The sequence below is a fragment of the Onychomys torridus genome, chromosome X (genome assembly GCF_903995425.1).
Source record: "Onychomys torridus chromosome X, mOncTor1.1, whole genome shotgun sequence".
Lineage (NCBI taxonomy): Eukaryota > Metazoa > Chordata > Mammalia > Rodentia > Cricetidae > Onychomys > Onychomys torridus.
Window position 1 is genome coordinate 131571118 of NC_050466.1, and position 17650 is coordinate 131588767.

A 17650-nucleotide genomic window follows, 5' to 3' on the forward strand; every position below is an offset into this window, starting at 1 on the left:
GACACTGGAAATACAGCAGTAAACAACACAGAAATCTCTGCTTTGAGGAGCTTACAGTCTATTTGGTAGACACAAACACTAACCACAATGAAGAAATATAAAATATATCAAGTAGTGATCAGTGCTTTGTAGAGGACACATCCTAAAATAGGATAAGACACAACATGGAGAGGAATAGGGCCATTTTATGTATGTTGATTAGGAAGTACTTCTCTAGGGAGGTAACATTTGAACATAATGGAAACACTTGATCAAGTCATCAAATGATCTGGGAGGAAGGGTGTTCCAGGGAGCGGAAACAGCAAATACAAAGGGCCTGAATGGAAGGTGCCTAGCATGCTTGAGGAAGTGGAGCCAGGCCAGTATGGCTAGACAGGAGTGACACTGATAGCAATGAGATCAGGGAGGTGAAGGGAGATAGATTGTGTAGGAACACGTGGGCCATGGAGATGACTGACTCTGGCTTTTGTACTGAGGGAACTGGGTGTCATGGGAGAATTTTGAGCAGAACAGAGGCATGATTTGATTTGGATTTCACAAATAGTTTCTAAGAAGAATTTCTAATTCTTGTAGAATTTCTAAGAATTAGTAACGGTGCTACAACACTAGGAAAAGAAAACAAATTAGTAGAATGCTGGCTTTTAGGAAAACAAAAAGGTATGCAATAAAGACGATATCAGTGTGCTGTGTAGTTCAGATGTGAACAATATTTATAATGCCATACTCACGCAAAAAAAGCAAGCACTGGGCTGGGTGGCAGTGGCGCCCTGCCTTTAATCCCAGCACTTGGGAGACAGAGCCAGGTAGATCTCTGAGTTCGAGGCCAGCCTGGTCTACTGAGTGAGATCCAGGACAGGCACCAAAAACTACACAGAAAAACCCTGTCTCGAAAACAAAACAAAACAACAACAACAACAAAAAAGCAAGTACTGATTTAAAAAAATTACACTTAAAGAAATAGATGTAGTCACCAAGATGAACAAGGAACAAGAGACTTAACTGGGGATAGCTAGACAAGATGAGAAAGCAGATGAATCTTTTACAAAGAAAAAGACAATTTTTGAAATAAAAAACTCAATGGAGAAAGGAAAAGGCAGATTAAACACAATCGAAAAGAGAATAAACTAAAACGTATACCCAGTGAAATTCCCCAAATGAAGTACAAGGAGTTAAAATATCAAAGAGCTGTTAGGAGTTATGAAAAACAGAATTAGGAAGTACAAAATGCAAGTAACTGAATTCTGAGAAAAAAAAAAAACCAGAAAAAAAATCTAATCTAATAGAATTTTCCAGAAATGATAAAAAAAAAAAATCATGCTTCTACTAAGCCATGAAACACACTTCAAAAGTAGAATAAGTTAAACAGAAACAAGTGTAAACATGTTAGAAAGAAACCACAGTGCTCCTTGCACACCGCACTCAGAAAACAAATGAAAGCAAAGCACAATTAGACTAATAGTGTACTTTTTAAAGGCAACAAGGCAGACGTCTCACAGTCAAAGAGAACGGATACATGTATTTTAAAGGTTGAGCAAACTCTTCTAAGGATAAAGATAAAGCTTTTTACATACACCAAAGAGTTTACTACCAAGAGATCTGAACTAAAAGGATGAACACTGTATTCACAATGAAAGAAAATGATGCCATTAAGGGGGTCTGAGATGCAAGAATGTATGCATGTAAATCAGAACAAATACTGCTAGTGTACATAAAATAATACTGATAATATATCATTATGAGATTACAAAAAACCAAGGAAGAAATACTGATAATATATAATTATGAGATTACAAAAAAGGAATAAATATGGATAATATATAATTATGAGATTATAAAAAAAAAAAAGGAATACATTTTACGAACAAAATCAAGAGGTCAGGAGAGGAATGACTAAAATCATTAGTTTTTAAGCTTCTCATCCTCTTCAAGATACACTGAAAATAGTGTTTAAGCTTTGTAAGCTAAACACACATGCCAGAACATCCAAGAATAGAAAAATAAATCCTAACAGGAAGAGACAAAAACTTAAAACTAAAAAAGCAGGTGAAAAAAGAGAAAATTAAATATACAAAAAAGTAGTGGAAAACCAAAATAAAGAAGTGATGGTAGAAACATGTCCAAACATCCTGCAGCAAATGTAAACTAAACTTGCCAATTTTTAAAGGCAGAGGTCATTAGATAAGTGGTTTTTGAGACAGGGTCTCTATGTAGCCCTGGCTGGCCTGGATCTTGCTCTGTAGCCCAGGCTGACCTCAAATGCACAGAGATCCACCTGCCTCTGCCTCCCGAGTGCTGGGATTAAAGGCGTGTGCCACCCCACCCAGCTTTAGATTAGATTTTTAAAAAATGTGCAGCCATATGCTGTTTTCAAGAAGTATAATTAAAACACAAAGGTGTAAAAAATTCTTAAAAGTAAAAAGATAGAAAATTATGCCACAAAACCCTAACAAGAAGAAAAGCTTGTGCTGTTACATTAATACAAGATAATCTAGCAGAATTCTTCTATTGCCAGGAATAGAGAGGGATATTACACATTTACCAGAAATACAGCAATTCTTAATTTATGTTAAAAAAGGAAACTATAAGAAGAAAACATATAACTCCAGTGTCAGAGTTCGTTTTAAAAACTATTGGTAGATCCTAACAAAAACAATCAGTTTAGTTCAATACAACTTGAGTAAGATAGCTGCTAATAGACACAATAGCTCTCTATATTCAACAGAGGACACACATTCTTATAGAGCACATAGGAAACATTAATAATTATCAGTCATGTACTAAGCAAGAGAACAAGTCTCAATAAGTTTCAGTTCACATAGGCCACGTCATCTGAACATAATTAAGATAGATTTCAGGAATAAAACAAACGTAAAAATCCCCCAAACATCTGGGAGCTTAAAAACATACTTCTGTATAATTCATGAGTCAAAGAAGTAAGGATAATAGATATGCTCAAGTTCTTGGAACTGAACAACAACGAACTAACTACCACAGACGATCATGTAGGCAAGTAGCATTAGCAGGAAATTTGTAGCTTTTCAATACATGAACCAGAAAACAAGAAAGGCAGAGAGCTAGGCCCAGTGCCTCCTGCCTGTAATCCCTGCACTGGGGAGGCTAAGGAGGAAATTATGAATTTGAGGTTAGCCTGGGCTATGGAGTGAGACCCTGTCTCAAAGAAAAACCAACACCCAAACCAAGCAAACAGAAAAAGAAAAGACTGAAAATGAATGAGCTCAACATACAGTTTAAGAAATCAGAAAAACAATAGCAGAATAAATCCAAAAAATGTGGAAGGCAGGAGGTCAAAAAAAATGAGAGCAGAAATTAAAGAAATGGAGAACAGAGACACAATAGAGAGGAGTAACAAAGCCAAAAGCTGGTTCTTTGTGAAGACTAGTAAAATAGACAAGCCTCTGGTGAGATTGATCAGGAAAAAAAGGGAGAAGGCACAAATGACCAGTATTAGCAACGAGAAAGGAGACATAGCTACAGATTATATATAGCAGAGAATTTAAAAATGGAACTTTAGGCCAGTGAATTTGGAAACAGACAAAATGGAGCAATTCCTAAGAAACTATATCTAAGACTATATCCAAAAGCGACAAAAATACATTCTCAGTAGTACTTACTATAACTACAGAAGGGAGGGAAGCAACATTTAAAACTCTTCTCGCCAAGAGGATAAAAATGAAAATACAAATCGTTCACAGCGGTTGCCAGCTGGGATGTGGATTAGATAGGTGAAAAGATGAGGATCTCTGCAGTCCTGGAGGTGTCTGGGTAGGTAGGACTCAAGGCAGTGAAGAGTCTATGAAGAGCCCCCTTTACTAGTGGACCCTTCTCTGGAGGGATCCCCAGAGGGTGGCCCTTAGCGACCTGGGGCCTGACAACTCTCTCTGTAGTCCCTGTTGGTGGTGAGCACAGATTCCAGATTCAGCACTCAGTGACTGCTCTGTGGTCAAGGTGCTAAGCAAGGCCAGTAAGGTGCTCTGCCACCTGCACCGCCTCTTCAGTAGCCGGCTTCTGTTGTCTTCTGCTCATTGAGGACAAAGGGCCTGGAGAGCAGCTGGAGGAGTCTGTGTTCCAGTTGCCAAGAAACACCAAGCACAGCCCAAGTTGTAAGTGGTTGGGATGGCGTTGGGTGCAGGGAAGCCAAGCAGGGGCTTCTGGAGGGTGTAGCTCCAGGCGGAAACCCTGAAACTCTGTCTTCATGAATATCAGCTACTCCTGATGAGCCCTTTTAATGATGTCCAAGCTAGCTGCAGGGTGACGGTTCTAATAATGGTGGACGGTCTGCAAATAAGAGCTTCATCATTATTTTGAAATAGTTAATAAAAAAGACATGAAATGGATTTGAAATCTACTCACATCATCATAGAAATTCCAACAATATATTTGTCAGTGCAACAAAAGAAAAACTTATATTGTTTTAGCTGTTAAACATCTTTGAACAATTTAAGAACTGGCTTTATGTATTTTATCACCTACTCATATTACAAGTTTTTGTTGGTGGTGAGTGACTGTTAAGAATTTGATAGATACATTATTACAAAGTCTTGGTTAGGATTTGTGTATATCCATTTCAAATATAAAATATTACATGAAAAAATATGTGGTGAAAGCACATTTCAAAATTCTCATTTAAAACATTGAAAAGAGGAGTGGGAGAGATGGCTTAGCTGTTAAGAATATGTGCTGCTCTTGCAGAGGACCTGGGTTCCATTCTCAGTACCTGTACAACAGCTATAAACTGTAACTCCAGTTCCAGAGGATCCAACAAACACCCTTTCCTGGCCTCTGCAGGTACTAAGTATATACATGGCGCACAGACATGCATGTATACATCTTTAATTAATTAACCATTTTTTTAATTTTATGTTCATTAGTGTTTTATATGTATATGCACCATGTGCATGCTTAGGGCCTGCAGAGGCCAGAAAAGGGCGTTGGGTCCCCTGAAACTGGAGCTACAGGTGGTTGCTAGGAATTGAACCAGAATCCTCTGGAAGAACAACAATGCTCTTAACCACTGAACTATTGCTCCAGTCCCCATGTATAAATCTTTAAAAAAAAAAAAATGCAAAATTGTTCAAGCATGAGAAAAGTCTAAATTTAATTGGGCTATCAGACTATTGGAGACAAAATATATTCATTTCTAAGAAACAGAAAAAAAGTCCAACATTCTTTCATGGTTTAAAACAATAAAAACTTCTTAGTATAGAGAAATAAGATAAAATTTCGTAACCTGATGAAACCTGTAGAAACCAGATGAGAAATATTGTTCTAAATAAGGAAAACTTAATGTTATTTCCTTGAAAATACACAATCAAGGAGGAATGTCCCTTTAACCTTTCTATTAAAAATTGTACTAGGTGTCCTGGACATCTCATTAAAACAAGAAAATAGATTAAAGGCACAAAAACTGAATAGGGAAAAAACCCCATTTCATTATTTATAGTTGACAAGGTTGTCAATATAGAAAACACAAAAGCTGAGAAGACAGCTCGAAGGGAGCCAGGTGTTTTTGGAAAATAACAAGATGACTCTGGAGTATCTTATAGAACCAGAAAGCAATGAAGTCCTTAAAACCAAGAATGAGGGACTTGAGAAATTGGTTCAGTGGTTAAGAATGCTTACTGCTTTTGCTAAGGACACAAACTCAGATCCCACACCTTTATCAGACAGCTCACAACAGCCTGTGACTCCAGCTCCAGGGAATCTGGCACGCTATATTCTGGCCTCCATTGACACCTCTATACTTGTGGTATATATGCACACAGACATACATATAAGTATAAATAGCCAATAAGGAGGAGAACATGCCAAGGGGACATAGGAGCCAAGGTGAAAGTGTTGCCAGGGGGCAAAGGTGAAACAATTTAAGCATCAAACCAAGAAACTGAGTATTGAATTTATCGAAATTCTCCCAGGGGCCTGCCCTGAGTAAAGACGTTAAGGCCAGAGTGCGGTAATCTGAGGGAAAAGAATCTATGTACACCATGCTCTTTTGTCTGTTTACTTTATTCCTCTGAGATGAAATTCTGTCTCCACAGCTTTATTGCTATTCTTATAAATTGCTCCTCTCCGCCCTTCCTCTCATAGCTCTAAGCTCTTCTTTGCCCTCCATTCCTTCATCTCCATCTTTCCTTCCTCTCCTACTCTCTTGACCTGATTCAAATCCACCTACAATCTGCAAAACCTTTTCCTTCCTGCCTTCTCCTTGGGCCACGCTACCCTAACTCTCCTGCTTTCTCCTCAGGCTGAGCTACATCTCCTCCTCCCCCATCCAGTCAGGAACTCTTCCCCAGCCTTCACTTGCACTTGGTCATGCAAAAAATCCTTTTGTCCTCAGTCAATAGCTCTGCAATGCCACTAGGCCTTTGTCAGGGGGATGGTCTGAGCTTCATTTGCACAAGAAACAAAGCTATGCATCTACATACCCACCTGCTAGGAGACAGGTGTCGTCTCTGTAGGAGTGTTACCTAGTTTGGATCAGCAGTAGGTCTGAGACTCTTAGGCTGTTTACCGTCTGTGGCCTAGGAGTATGAGCACACAAGAAATTAACAATAGGAAACAGCTGATATATTAAAAGCCAAATAACACCAAATATTCCTTGATATGGCTTCCCTCTAGAATAATTCTTTGATCTTTCTAGGTATAGCTTTATCATATACAACTGAATCTTTATTTCATATTCTTGAGGCCTGCAGTGTGGATTTATAACTCAAATTATTAAAGAAATATGCATGAGCTCATACAGATGTAAACAAGTGACAGAATAATAAAAGATACGACACAAATCATTACAGAAGAATTCCAAGAAACACATACATTAGACATACCCTCTTCTAGGGGCGCGAGCTCAATTGCCCCCCCCCCCACCTTCTTGAGAGTGGATTAGATTCCTCCAAAGAACAGAATATTAAAAGAGAAAAAGAATCAGCCACTTTCCCATGCAGAAACACAGCAAATACTACTTTAACCAAAGGATTATAGTTCACATCATCAGGGATGCCATGTAGATACCATGTACTCCTTGATATGTATGATGAGAAGAACATTTACATTCTGTGGCATTCTTTCTAAAAAGCTCAGTCTAGTTATGATAAAAACTTCAGACAGCTCTAAATTGAGGAGCATTGTATAGTACTCAAAACCATTAACGTCATAAAAATAAGGACCAACAGATCAGGGTTATCCAAAAGATTCCCCAAACAATGTTGGCTATTATTGCAATTGCCCTTGGTTGCCTCCCAGAGGTTGAAGTTAAATCACTATTGCTAAAGACACCTATGCTTTGGACATTGGATCTGTGTGATCTGAGCTGGATCTGACCTGAAAGCCGCCTTCCTAAGGACTAGCTTCCTTTAGGACTGGAAGGTGCTGCGCAAGCTTCCAAGGGAGGGAAACAATCAATAGTTCTATCCAGCTGTGATGTCTATGAACCACAACACTGACATCATGACAAGATATCCCTAAAAGTGCGATAGTGGCATTCATTATCTTGGTGGGAACCAACATCTGTCTAATTGAACTTACAGCCCACTCAACAGAGGAAATCATGCCCAATACTGAAAACTTACCCAACTTTCTGGAGCCACTGAGGCCATGGATCTTACAAGAAAACCTTCCACCACCATTTTACTAAACCAGCATTCTAAATACTTATCCTTATACCCACAGATAAGTATAGTTCTCACACCTCATCAAAGAAACTTCTCTTTCCAATAAATGGAGAGCATTGCAGAAAACCACACTGGTCAAAATACAAAATGCAAAAAGAAAAAAAAAGCCCCAAAAACTGATCATGGAGTGCCCAGCCCCAATAGATACATCTACAACACAACTTGTGCATCTAGGGGTCAGGGAACATCATGGCAGAAAGATTCCAAGAGGCAAAGGACCAAGAAATCTCCTGTGAGATTGTATCAACCTAGAAATCATACAGAGGTTTTCCCCAGGAAGTCTCATTAACATGGCTTCCTAAATCAGACCTGAACAAGTACAACACCAACAGACATGTTAACATGGAAGGGGGAAGTCATACAGGGCCCCATCCCTAAATAAAGAACTACAGTGACTAAGAAATCCTGAGAGCTGGAGAATATGTCTTCCCCAGGGATGAGCCCCCTAATTGATTATTGGATACCAACTGGTCAGCCTTGAAATCATTTACATACAAGTAATACTAAAGAGACTGAGCAAGTTGTCTTTGTATACTTATGCATATACATATCTATATAGGTAACAATAACAAAGAAAAGGAGGCCATGAACTTGAGAGGGAGCAATGTGGGAGAAACATGGGAGGGGTTGGAAGGAGGAAAGGGAAGGAGGAACGATGTAATTACATTTTAATTAAAAAAAAAAATCATTGAAAAAAAGGGAGCAGTAGAGGAATTGTCTTCGGCCAGAGAACACTATGGAGATATCACAACTACATACAAGGGAGTATTTTGAACTGGACAATAGTAGGAAACATGACAAATTCTTGTAAAAGTCTTATCTAGTTAACAGGGATATATTGATGTTGCTTTCTTCGTTTTAAAAAGTATACTACAGTCAGCTATAGGAAGTTGCTATAGGAACTCTCTGCTTACTAACTTAACTTTCTGTACAACTTGAATTACTACAAAACGTAAAGTGTAGACATGAAGAATGCAGTGACGCACACCTATAAATTCCAGTTCTTGGGAGGTTGGGGCAAGCAGATCACAGTTTGGGGTTAGCTTGGGCTTTATAAGAAATTTCAGGACAACTTGGATTGTATAGTAAGACTTTCTCCAAAAACCCTAACAGCAGCAGCAGCAACAACAATAACAGTTTATAGAGTGAGTGATTATACTATCAATCAAAATCCATTTCATTTTTATATACCTAGGAAATTGATAAAAAAAATACTAAATGAAAATATCTCTTGGGTTGGAGGAATAGCTAGGTAGTAAAGCATTCATGAGGTTTTGGATTTAATACCTAATACCACGAGAATAAAATTTCCGCCTATTACAGCATACAAATCCACAAAAATGAAGGGGTATAGCTCATACAATATACAAAAGGCTTTATATAAAAAAATCCTAAATATATACAACCATACCACCCCGAACAGGCTGATCTTGTCTGATGTCAGAAGCTAAGCAGGGCTGGACTTGGTTAGTACTTGGATGGGAAACTGCCTGGGAATAATACCGGGCACTGTAGGCTTAATACAATTCTTTTAAAAAATCATAATACTCAGACAAAAAGACACACAAGAATGTATTTAAAATAAAAGAACATACCAAATTTATAGCTAAGAAAACTCAACTTCATAAGCATCAATTTATCTTCAAACTGATTTATATAATCACTGCAATTCCCAAAACCTTATAAAACGTAACAAGTGGATTTGGAAGTGTATTTAAAATATATAAAAAAAGGAATATCTAAAGAAGGTTGGGCATGGTTGTATGCATCTTTAATTCAAACACTTGGGAGAGGCAGGTGGATTTCTGTGAGATTGAGGCTAGCCTGGTCTACATAGTGAGTTTCAGATCAACCAGGGTTACATAGTGAGTCTGTCTCAAATAAAAATAAAAATAAAGTATGAAGACTATTTGGGCAAAACAATCTAGGAAGGTTAATTTTGCTTTATTAAATAACAATATTTACTAGGAAACTGAAATAATTTAGGGAACGTGATAGTGGTTCAGGGACAAAAAGTTAATCAATAGCAAAGAGAGTCTATAATCAGACCTATGTGATAATGTGACTAATAGTGTTAATTTTACTAGATTAAGTAATACTTAGTCCAGAACATTAGTGAGTTGTGGTTATGAGGGTGACTCCAGAGATGTTTAACCAAGATGGGAAGATTAAGTAATACTTAGTCCAGAACATTAGTGAGTTGTGGTTATGAGGGTGACTCCAGAGATGTTTAACCAAGAAGGGAAGACGCATCCTGAATGTGAGTGGCACTGCCCATGGGCTGGGGTCCAGGCTAATTTCAAAGGGGAAAAGAAGCCAGCAGAATGTTGACATTCCTTTTTTGTTTCGTGATCCACCTGGATGTGAGCAAACAGCCTCTAGCTACCAGGATGGATTGCATCCCCAACCTGTGAGCTAAAATAAACCTTTCATCCCTTACGTTGCTTATTGCCATGTATTTGATTGAGCACAGCAATGAGAAAGTAACCAAACTAGGAGCTTTGATGTATGACAGAAGTGGCGTTGGGTTATCCATGTGGAAAATGATGAAACTAGCTCCCTACCTTATACCACACCAAAAAATCAATTCCACTTGGACTAAATACAAAAGGCAAACTTTTATTAGAAAAATAATAAATAAATACATATGTATGATCATGGTCCAAGGAACTCTAGAAAATTGCCAGCTACAACAGAGAAAAAGAATGATTCATTCAATTCCTTAAAGAAAAGAATTTCTGGGGCTGAGGATAGAGTACTTGCCTAGCACTGGTGAGGTTACAGAGCTCTGGCTTCGCTCCTCAGCATCACAGGAAAAAAACATCTGCTCATGGAAAGACACAATAAAGCAAAAAGCCACAAATGGAGAGTATGTTGGCTAGTTTTATGTCAACTTGGCACAGGTTAGAGTCATTTGAGAGATGGGACCCTTGATTGAGAAAATGTCTCCATAAGCTTAGGCTGCAGGCACATCTCTAGGGCATTTTCTTAATGTGTGATTTATTGGGGAAAGCGTAGCCACTATGGATGGTGTCACCCCTGGGCTGGTGGTCCTGGGTTCTAGAAGAAAACAGGCCAAGAAAGCCAGGGGAAGCAAGCCAGTAAGCAGCACTCCTCCATGAACTCTGTATCAGCTCCTGCTTCCAGGTTCCTGTTCTGACTTCCTTTAGTGATAAACAGCAATGTTGAAGTGTAAGCCAAATAAACCCTTTCCTCCCCAACTTGCTTTTGGTCATGGTGTTTCACTGCAGCAATAGTAACCCTAACCAAGACAGAGAGAAAAGATTTGACATACACAACCCAACATATTATGAGAATCCAAAACAAAAAATTCCTACAAATCAACAACATTTATTTTAAAGATTCAAACATGATCAATAACCAGGAAAAGATGATCAGCTATATCAATAACTAGGATGCAGAGTCTATATTAAACTATCATGGTGGTGGTGGTGGTGCATGCCTTTAATCCCAGCACTTGGGAAGCAGAGCCAGGTGGATCTCTGTGAGTTCGAGGCCAGCCTGGGCTATCAAGTGAGTTCCAGGAAAGGCGCAAAGCTACACAGAGAAACCCTGTCTCAAAAAACAAAACAAAAAAAACAACCAAAAACAAAAAATTAAATTATTAAACATTAAATTACTTTTTTAAAAAAATGTTAAAAAAATAATATATATATATATATATCATTTTATACTATATTGACAAAATAGGTGGGATTATATCAAGTAGGTGAGGTTATGGATCAACAGAATCTTTCATTCATTGCAAAAGAGCATAACTTGTATCATCTTTTAGAATATGGTTTAATAGACTCCTGTGAGGCTAAACTTCCATATATCTTATTAGCTAGCAACTCCATTCCTAGGTATATACTTATGTGGGAAGCAGAGACATGCACAATAACGAAAGCAGTGCTGTTCATAAGAGGAAAAAGCTGGAAAGGACCCAAATGTCCATCAACGGAAACATGGATTATTTGTTTTATGATCACCTGAAATGCTACCCATCATTGATAATGAACTACAACCATATGCAGCAAAAGATGTGTCTCCCAGGAATATAATACAGATGAAAAAGTAAGTTACACAAAACCATATACAATATTGTTCTGTAGCTATTTCCTCTGAACTGAAACATTCTCTGGAAGGGAGAAGGCAGATGTTTAAGACTCAAGATGCAAAAGGGATTTCCAAGGCCCAGCAAGTTCACAAGATCTCTAAGCAAGTTTATAAAAGCAGTAAGAAATTAATGGGGAGTGGAGACTCTCAGTGGGGGCTTCATACAGGACAGGCTAAGAGCTCCAGGGATGCAGCTTTTGTGAGTTATCATCCATGCTGGCATGGGCATTTCAGGGATGCAGCTTGTTTTCAATCTCCCATGCACCTATAAGTAACTCTAATACATTCATTGGTTCATGTGATGGTTAATACTGTCAACTTGACAGGATCTAGAATACTGAAGAATGAGCCTTCAGGAATGTCTGTGAGGGATTATCTAGATTAGGATTAACTGGGGTGAAAAGCTTCACCCAAAATATGTGTGGTACCATTCTATACACTGGGGTCCAAGACGGAATAAAAAGGAGAAAGCTGAGTGCATTTATTCATCACTGTTTGCTTCTGACCGTGAACACAATGTGAACAACTGCCTCAAGCTCCTGCTGCCATGACCTTCTCACCATGATGGACTGTCCCCCCCCAACTGTGTGTCAATACAAACCCTCTGACTACTGAAGAAGAGGAGGGCAGAGAGATTGTAAGGAGCAGAGGTCAGGTCAAACAATGTCTTCTGGAGTGCACAGGACTTCTGCACTCATAAACTCACAGCAGTTGTGCTTGCCTGTGCACGATCAAGCCAGTCAACACTCCAGCATGGAAGGAGGAAGGCTCAAGAGCCCCCATATCTGACAGAGGAGCTACTGACAGTTGATGACTTCTGGAGGAAAGACGGTTTTCTTTAAGGATGTGGCCCCCTGGCTAGGCTGGCCATATTCTAATGGATGCACCCATAACTATGTGTATATGGGCAGTATAAATTGGAATCTGTGTGATATTAAAAATAGAGGATGCGGATGGACATGGGAAGAGTTAGGAGGAGGGGTGGGAGGTGAAAATGACCGAAATGCATTGCATGTGGGGCAGGTGTGGTTGCACACACGTTTTAATCCCAGCATGCAGGAAGCAGCAGCAGCAGCAGCAGGCGGGTCTCTCTGAGTTCCAGGCAAGCCTGGTCTACTTGGTGAGTTCCATACCAGCCAAGACTACACGAGATCCTCTCTCAAATAAATAAATGAATAAATAAATAAAAAATAAAAAAAAAGAGAAAAAAAGAGAAACAGCCCCCTAACCACTGTATGCACGTATGAAACCCTAAACAAGTTAATAAAAATACTCTGTTTCACAAAAATAAACCTTTTCATGGTTTGCATTCATTTCAGCAATGTCATAACACAGAAAACATCCGATAGGGAGAGAAGTGAGGCCAGTACCCATCCTGAGCTGGCGGCAGAATTTGGTAAGAGTCTTTCGCATGGTACTGGTTTTGAAGGCATGAAAGATGCAGGATTGAGGGGGGTCATGGATTGTTGCACTGTGGTTCCAGACTGCACTGAGGCCAGACAACATATGGGTTTGAGTCCCTGAAAAGCATAAGAGGCCACTGTGTAAAGCTGTGAAGGTGAAGCCTAAATTGTAATGGAGATCCCCAAATCCTAGAGATGGTGGAACCATGGCAGGTGTGCAGGCATAGAAATGAGTCACTTCAAAAGGCTATGTGCACTGCAGGAAGCAGAGATGGAGGGGTGGGGACACCTCATGAGTTCCAGTGCTCAACACAGAACTACAGGAATTTGCGTTTTCATACTGAATTTTGTTTCTACTTTGGTCCAATCATTCCTTGCTACGCCATCATTCTTTCCTTTGGAAATGGGAGTGTTTATTTTGTGCCATTATGTACTAGAAATACGTAACTTGGTTTTTAGTTTTATAGATCACATCTAAGAGATTGCCTTGAACCTGAGATGAGACGCAGACTAAGCTTTTTTGTTTTTGTTTGTTTCAAGACAAGGTTTCTCTATATAACAGTCCTGGCTGTCCTGGAACTCACTTTGTAGAGCAGGCTGGCCTTGAACTCATAGAGATCTGCCTGCCTCTGTGCTGGGATTAAAGGCGTGCGCCACCACTGCCAGGCTAGACTTTTTAAAAGTGTTGAAACTGTTAAAGGCAATGAATGCAGACTTTGAATAAATTTTGCATTGTAAGATGTCCACACTTTAGGAACAAGGGGTGGAAAATTAGTTTGAAAGTGATAATGTTTGGGTGTCACTGAACAGACACGTCTGGGCAAATCTGTTCAGGATTATCTAGATTAAGATAACTGAGGTGAGAAGACCCACCCTAAACATGGGTGGTACCATGGTAACGGCTAGGTCCTGAACTACATAAATCCAAGCTCTTCCTCTCCATGATTGTGCTGGTTAGTTGGTCAACTTGATATAAACTAGAGACATCTGGGAAGAGGGAATCTCCATTGAGAAAAAGCCTCCATAAAATCAGGCTGTAGGCAAGTCTGTAGGGCATTTCCTTAACTAGTGATTAATGCGGAGGGTATACCGGAACCAGTGCTACTCCTGGTCCAGAGCTGTATGGAAAATAGTTTGTTGATCTCTTCATTGTGTCTAGCTGTGTTTTCTGTAATGGTCTCCAAGAGAAGTTTCTTTGATGAGGAATGAGAGCTACACTTATCTGTGGGTAAAAAGGATACATGTTTAGAAGGCAGGTAGGAATTATGCTGGTCTAGTAAAGTGGTGTAGGAGGGTCTCTGCTAAGATTCATGACAGCATCAGTCATGATTTTCCTCCTGTTGAGGGGGCCTTAAGTCCAATTAGACCACTGTTGTCTAATTACCACCAAGATATGCATACCACTATTGCCCCTTTAGGGATATCTTACCATTGTTAGTAGTTCTGTGGTTCGTAGGCACCACAGCTGAATAGGAGTCGTGACTGCTTCCCTCCCTCGACAGCTTGCATAGTACTTTCTGGTACTATGGAAGCTAGACCACAGGAAGGAGGCTTTCGGGTCAGATCCAACTCAAATAATCCAAGTCTTGTCTCTAAGTGTGTGGTTTCTTCGCCAATATGAACTTATCTTCAACCTCTGAGAGGCACCTAAGGGCAACAGCAATAGTCAATATGGTTTTTGGAGTCACTTGGACTACCCTGACCAACACCTGCAACAGAGGATTTTCATGCCTAGCATTGGGGTTTTGTTAGGTAGTCTATGACTCTTGTGGGGAGCACTGTCAGCCAAAAAGGCATAACTTGTTTAGGAGATATATGGCAGTGGTGGCGCACACCTTTATATAATATAAACATATAATTTCTAAAGGTTTTATCAAATAACCGTGGCTTCATTTCTCTCTTCCTTTTTTCTATATTGACCTTCCTCCCCCTCCCCAACTAGAGCGCCCCCTCCCCATTTCCATTTCATCTCACCTATATCCTGCTATTCCCCACATATCCCCCTTACCCCATGGTTTCTTGATAGTTTCTCAGTTTCTTTGGTTATTCCATGTCATACACTCACATCTGAAGATTTGGAGCTAGGAATGGCAGACAAGAGAGAATATGTGGCACTTATCTTTGTGGGTCTGGGCTACTTCACTCAATATAATCTTTTCAAGTTCCATCCATTTACCTGAAAATTTCATGACTTCATTTTTCTGGACACAATGTAGAGATCAAGGGATCATAGGGAACCCAGCCACGATGAATACATCCTCAACACAATGCCTACAATTAAGGTTCAGGGAACATTTACAGTTGAGGGGGCAAAAAGATTACAGGAGCCAGAAGATCAGTAAGTCTGCTGTGAGACTTTGTCTCTTAAAAAGGCTGTCCAGCCTTTAATCCCAGTACTCACAGGCAGGGGGATCTCTGTGAGTTCGATCCCAGCCTGGTCTACATAGTGAGTTCCAGGTCAGCCAGGACTGTTACACAGAAAAACTCTGTCTCAAAAAACAAAAACAAAAATAAATGGCTGTCTAAATAAGACCTGAACAATGACAATATTAATAGATATGCTAACAGGGAAGGGGGTAAAACCTCATAGAGTCACTCCTAGACAAAAAAACCACAGGGAACTAATGACTGCTGATAGAGGGAAAAAAAATAGCCTCTCCCAGGGATGAGCCCTCTATCTGGTTATATAATACAAAGTGGTCAGTCCTGAAATCATGTACACATACACACAGACACATAGCAAAACGAACTCAGAGGGTTGTATTTAACATATACATATACATGTACATACATACATACATACATACATACATACATATATATATATATATACACAATAAAGAAAAAGGAGACGGGCTGGAGAGATGGCTCAGAAGTTAAGAGCACTGACTGCTCTTCCAGATGTCCTGAGTTCAATTCCCAGCAACCAAATGGTGGCTCACAGCCATCTATAATGGGATCTGGTGCCCTCTTCTGGCCTGCAGCAGGACACTATATATATAAAATAAATAAATATTTTTTTTAAAAAAGAAAGGAGCCGGGCGGTGGTGGAGCAAGCCTTTAATCCCAGCACTTGGGAGGCAGAGCCAGGAGGATCTCTGTGAATTCGAGGCCAGTGTGGGCTATCAAGTGAGTTCCAGGAAAGGCGTAAAGCTACACAGAGAAACCCTGTCTTGAAAAACAAAAAAAAAAAAAAAAAAAAAAAAAGAAAGGAGCCATCAATTTGAGAGGGAGATGGGTGGGGGGAAGGGTTGCAGAGAGGAAAAGGAAGGGGGAAATAATGTAATTATATTTTAGTTAAAATACATTAAAATTTTAATGTTAAAAAAATGGAAATGAAAAAAAAAAAGCAGGCTGAGCAAGCTATGGAGAACAAGCCATTAAGCAGCATTCCTTCATGGTCTCTGTATCCATTTCTGCTTCCAGGTTCCTGCTTTGAGTTCTGTCCTGACTTCCCTTCATGATAAACTAGAAGCTGTAACATGAAATAAACCCTTTCCTCCCCAAGTTCTTTTGGTCATGGTGTTTCCCACAGCAATCGAAAACAAACTAAGACAATGACAGGCTCTACTCAAACTGTGTATCAAAATCAGCCCTTCCTTCCCAAAGGATTTGTCAGGGATTTTGTCATGGCAAGGAGACAAGTGACTCCAGGTCATCAAGCTAGACTTGGGTGGAACAATTTCTTTAGCTCACTGTCAGTGTCCTATCTGAGATGAAAAGACATCTGTTCATGTCTCTCCAAGGAAAAGGTCACACCACTATGATACTATTTTCCAAAAGTTTGCAACCAAGTCAAATAAGCAACATATTCGTTAAACAGTACCACAAATTTGAAAAAAATTCCACATGTCTAAAATAGCACAATAATGTTAAACTCAAATTTAAGGGTGGCAACTTGTTTTTTGTTTGTTTGGTTTTGTTTTTAAAGGCATATCCCATCGCCACCTGGTTTAATGATTTATTTATTTTTATTTTATGTGTATTGGTGTTTTGCCTGCATGCATGTCTATGTGAGAGTGTTGGATCCCCTGGAACTGGAGTTACAGACAGTTGTGAGCTGCTTTGTGGGTGCTGAATAGAACCTGGGTCCTCTGGAAGAGCAACCTGTTTTTAAGACAGGGTCTCACTATGTAGCCCTGGTTGGCCTGAAACTCACAGAGATCCACCCATCTCTGCCTCTCCAGTGCTGGGATTAAAGACAAGAACCACCATGCCTGGCTAGGAGTAGCGATTTTGATGGGTCAGACAGGCAGGGACAGGGGACATATGGATAGATGCTATCATTAATGTCATCCTTTCATGGAGTGCTGGATTCTTGAGTTTTCAATAAGTTATCTTTATAATATATATATTTTTCATTTATTGAATATAATTTTAAATGTATTTTTAAAAGATTTACCTTTGGGGCTGAAGAGATGGCTCAGTAGTTAAGAGTTC

General features: G+C 39.5%; 1 long non-coding RNA gene across 2 annotated transcripts; it reads right to left on the reverse strand.

Moving 5' to 3' along the window:
- Window positions 1-3177: 3177 nt before the first annotated feature.
- On the reverse strand, window positions 3178-17644 carry LOC118574185. Of its 2 annotated transcripts, XR_004943696.1 has the most exons (6): window positions 17613-17644; window positions 15387-15481; window positions 15219-15291; window positions 14640-14857; window positions 6448-6539; window positions 3178-4296 (listed from the first exon to the last, which is right to left on the reverse strand). It is a non-coding gene; the product is annotated as an uncharacterized LOC118574185 (long non-coding RNA). The 2 variants fall into 2 exon arrangements; XR_004943695.1 differs by lacking the exon at window positions 15387-15481.
- Between the last annotated feature and the right edge of the window lie 6 nt (window positions 17645-17650).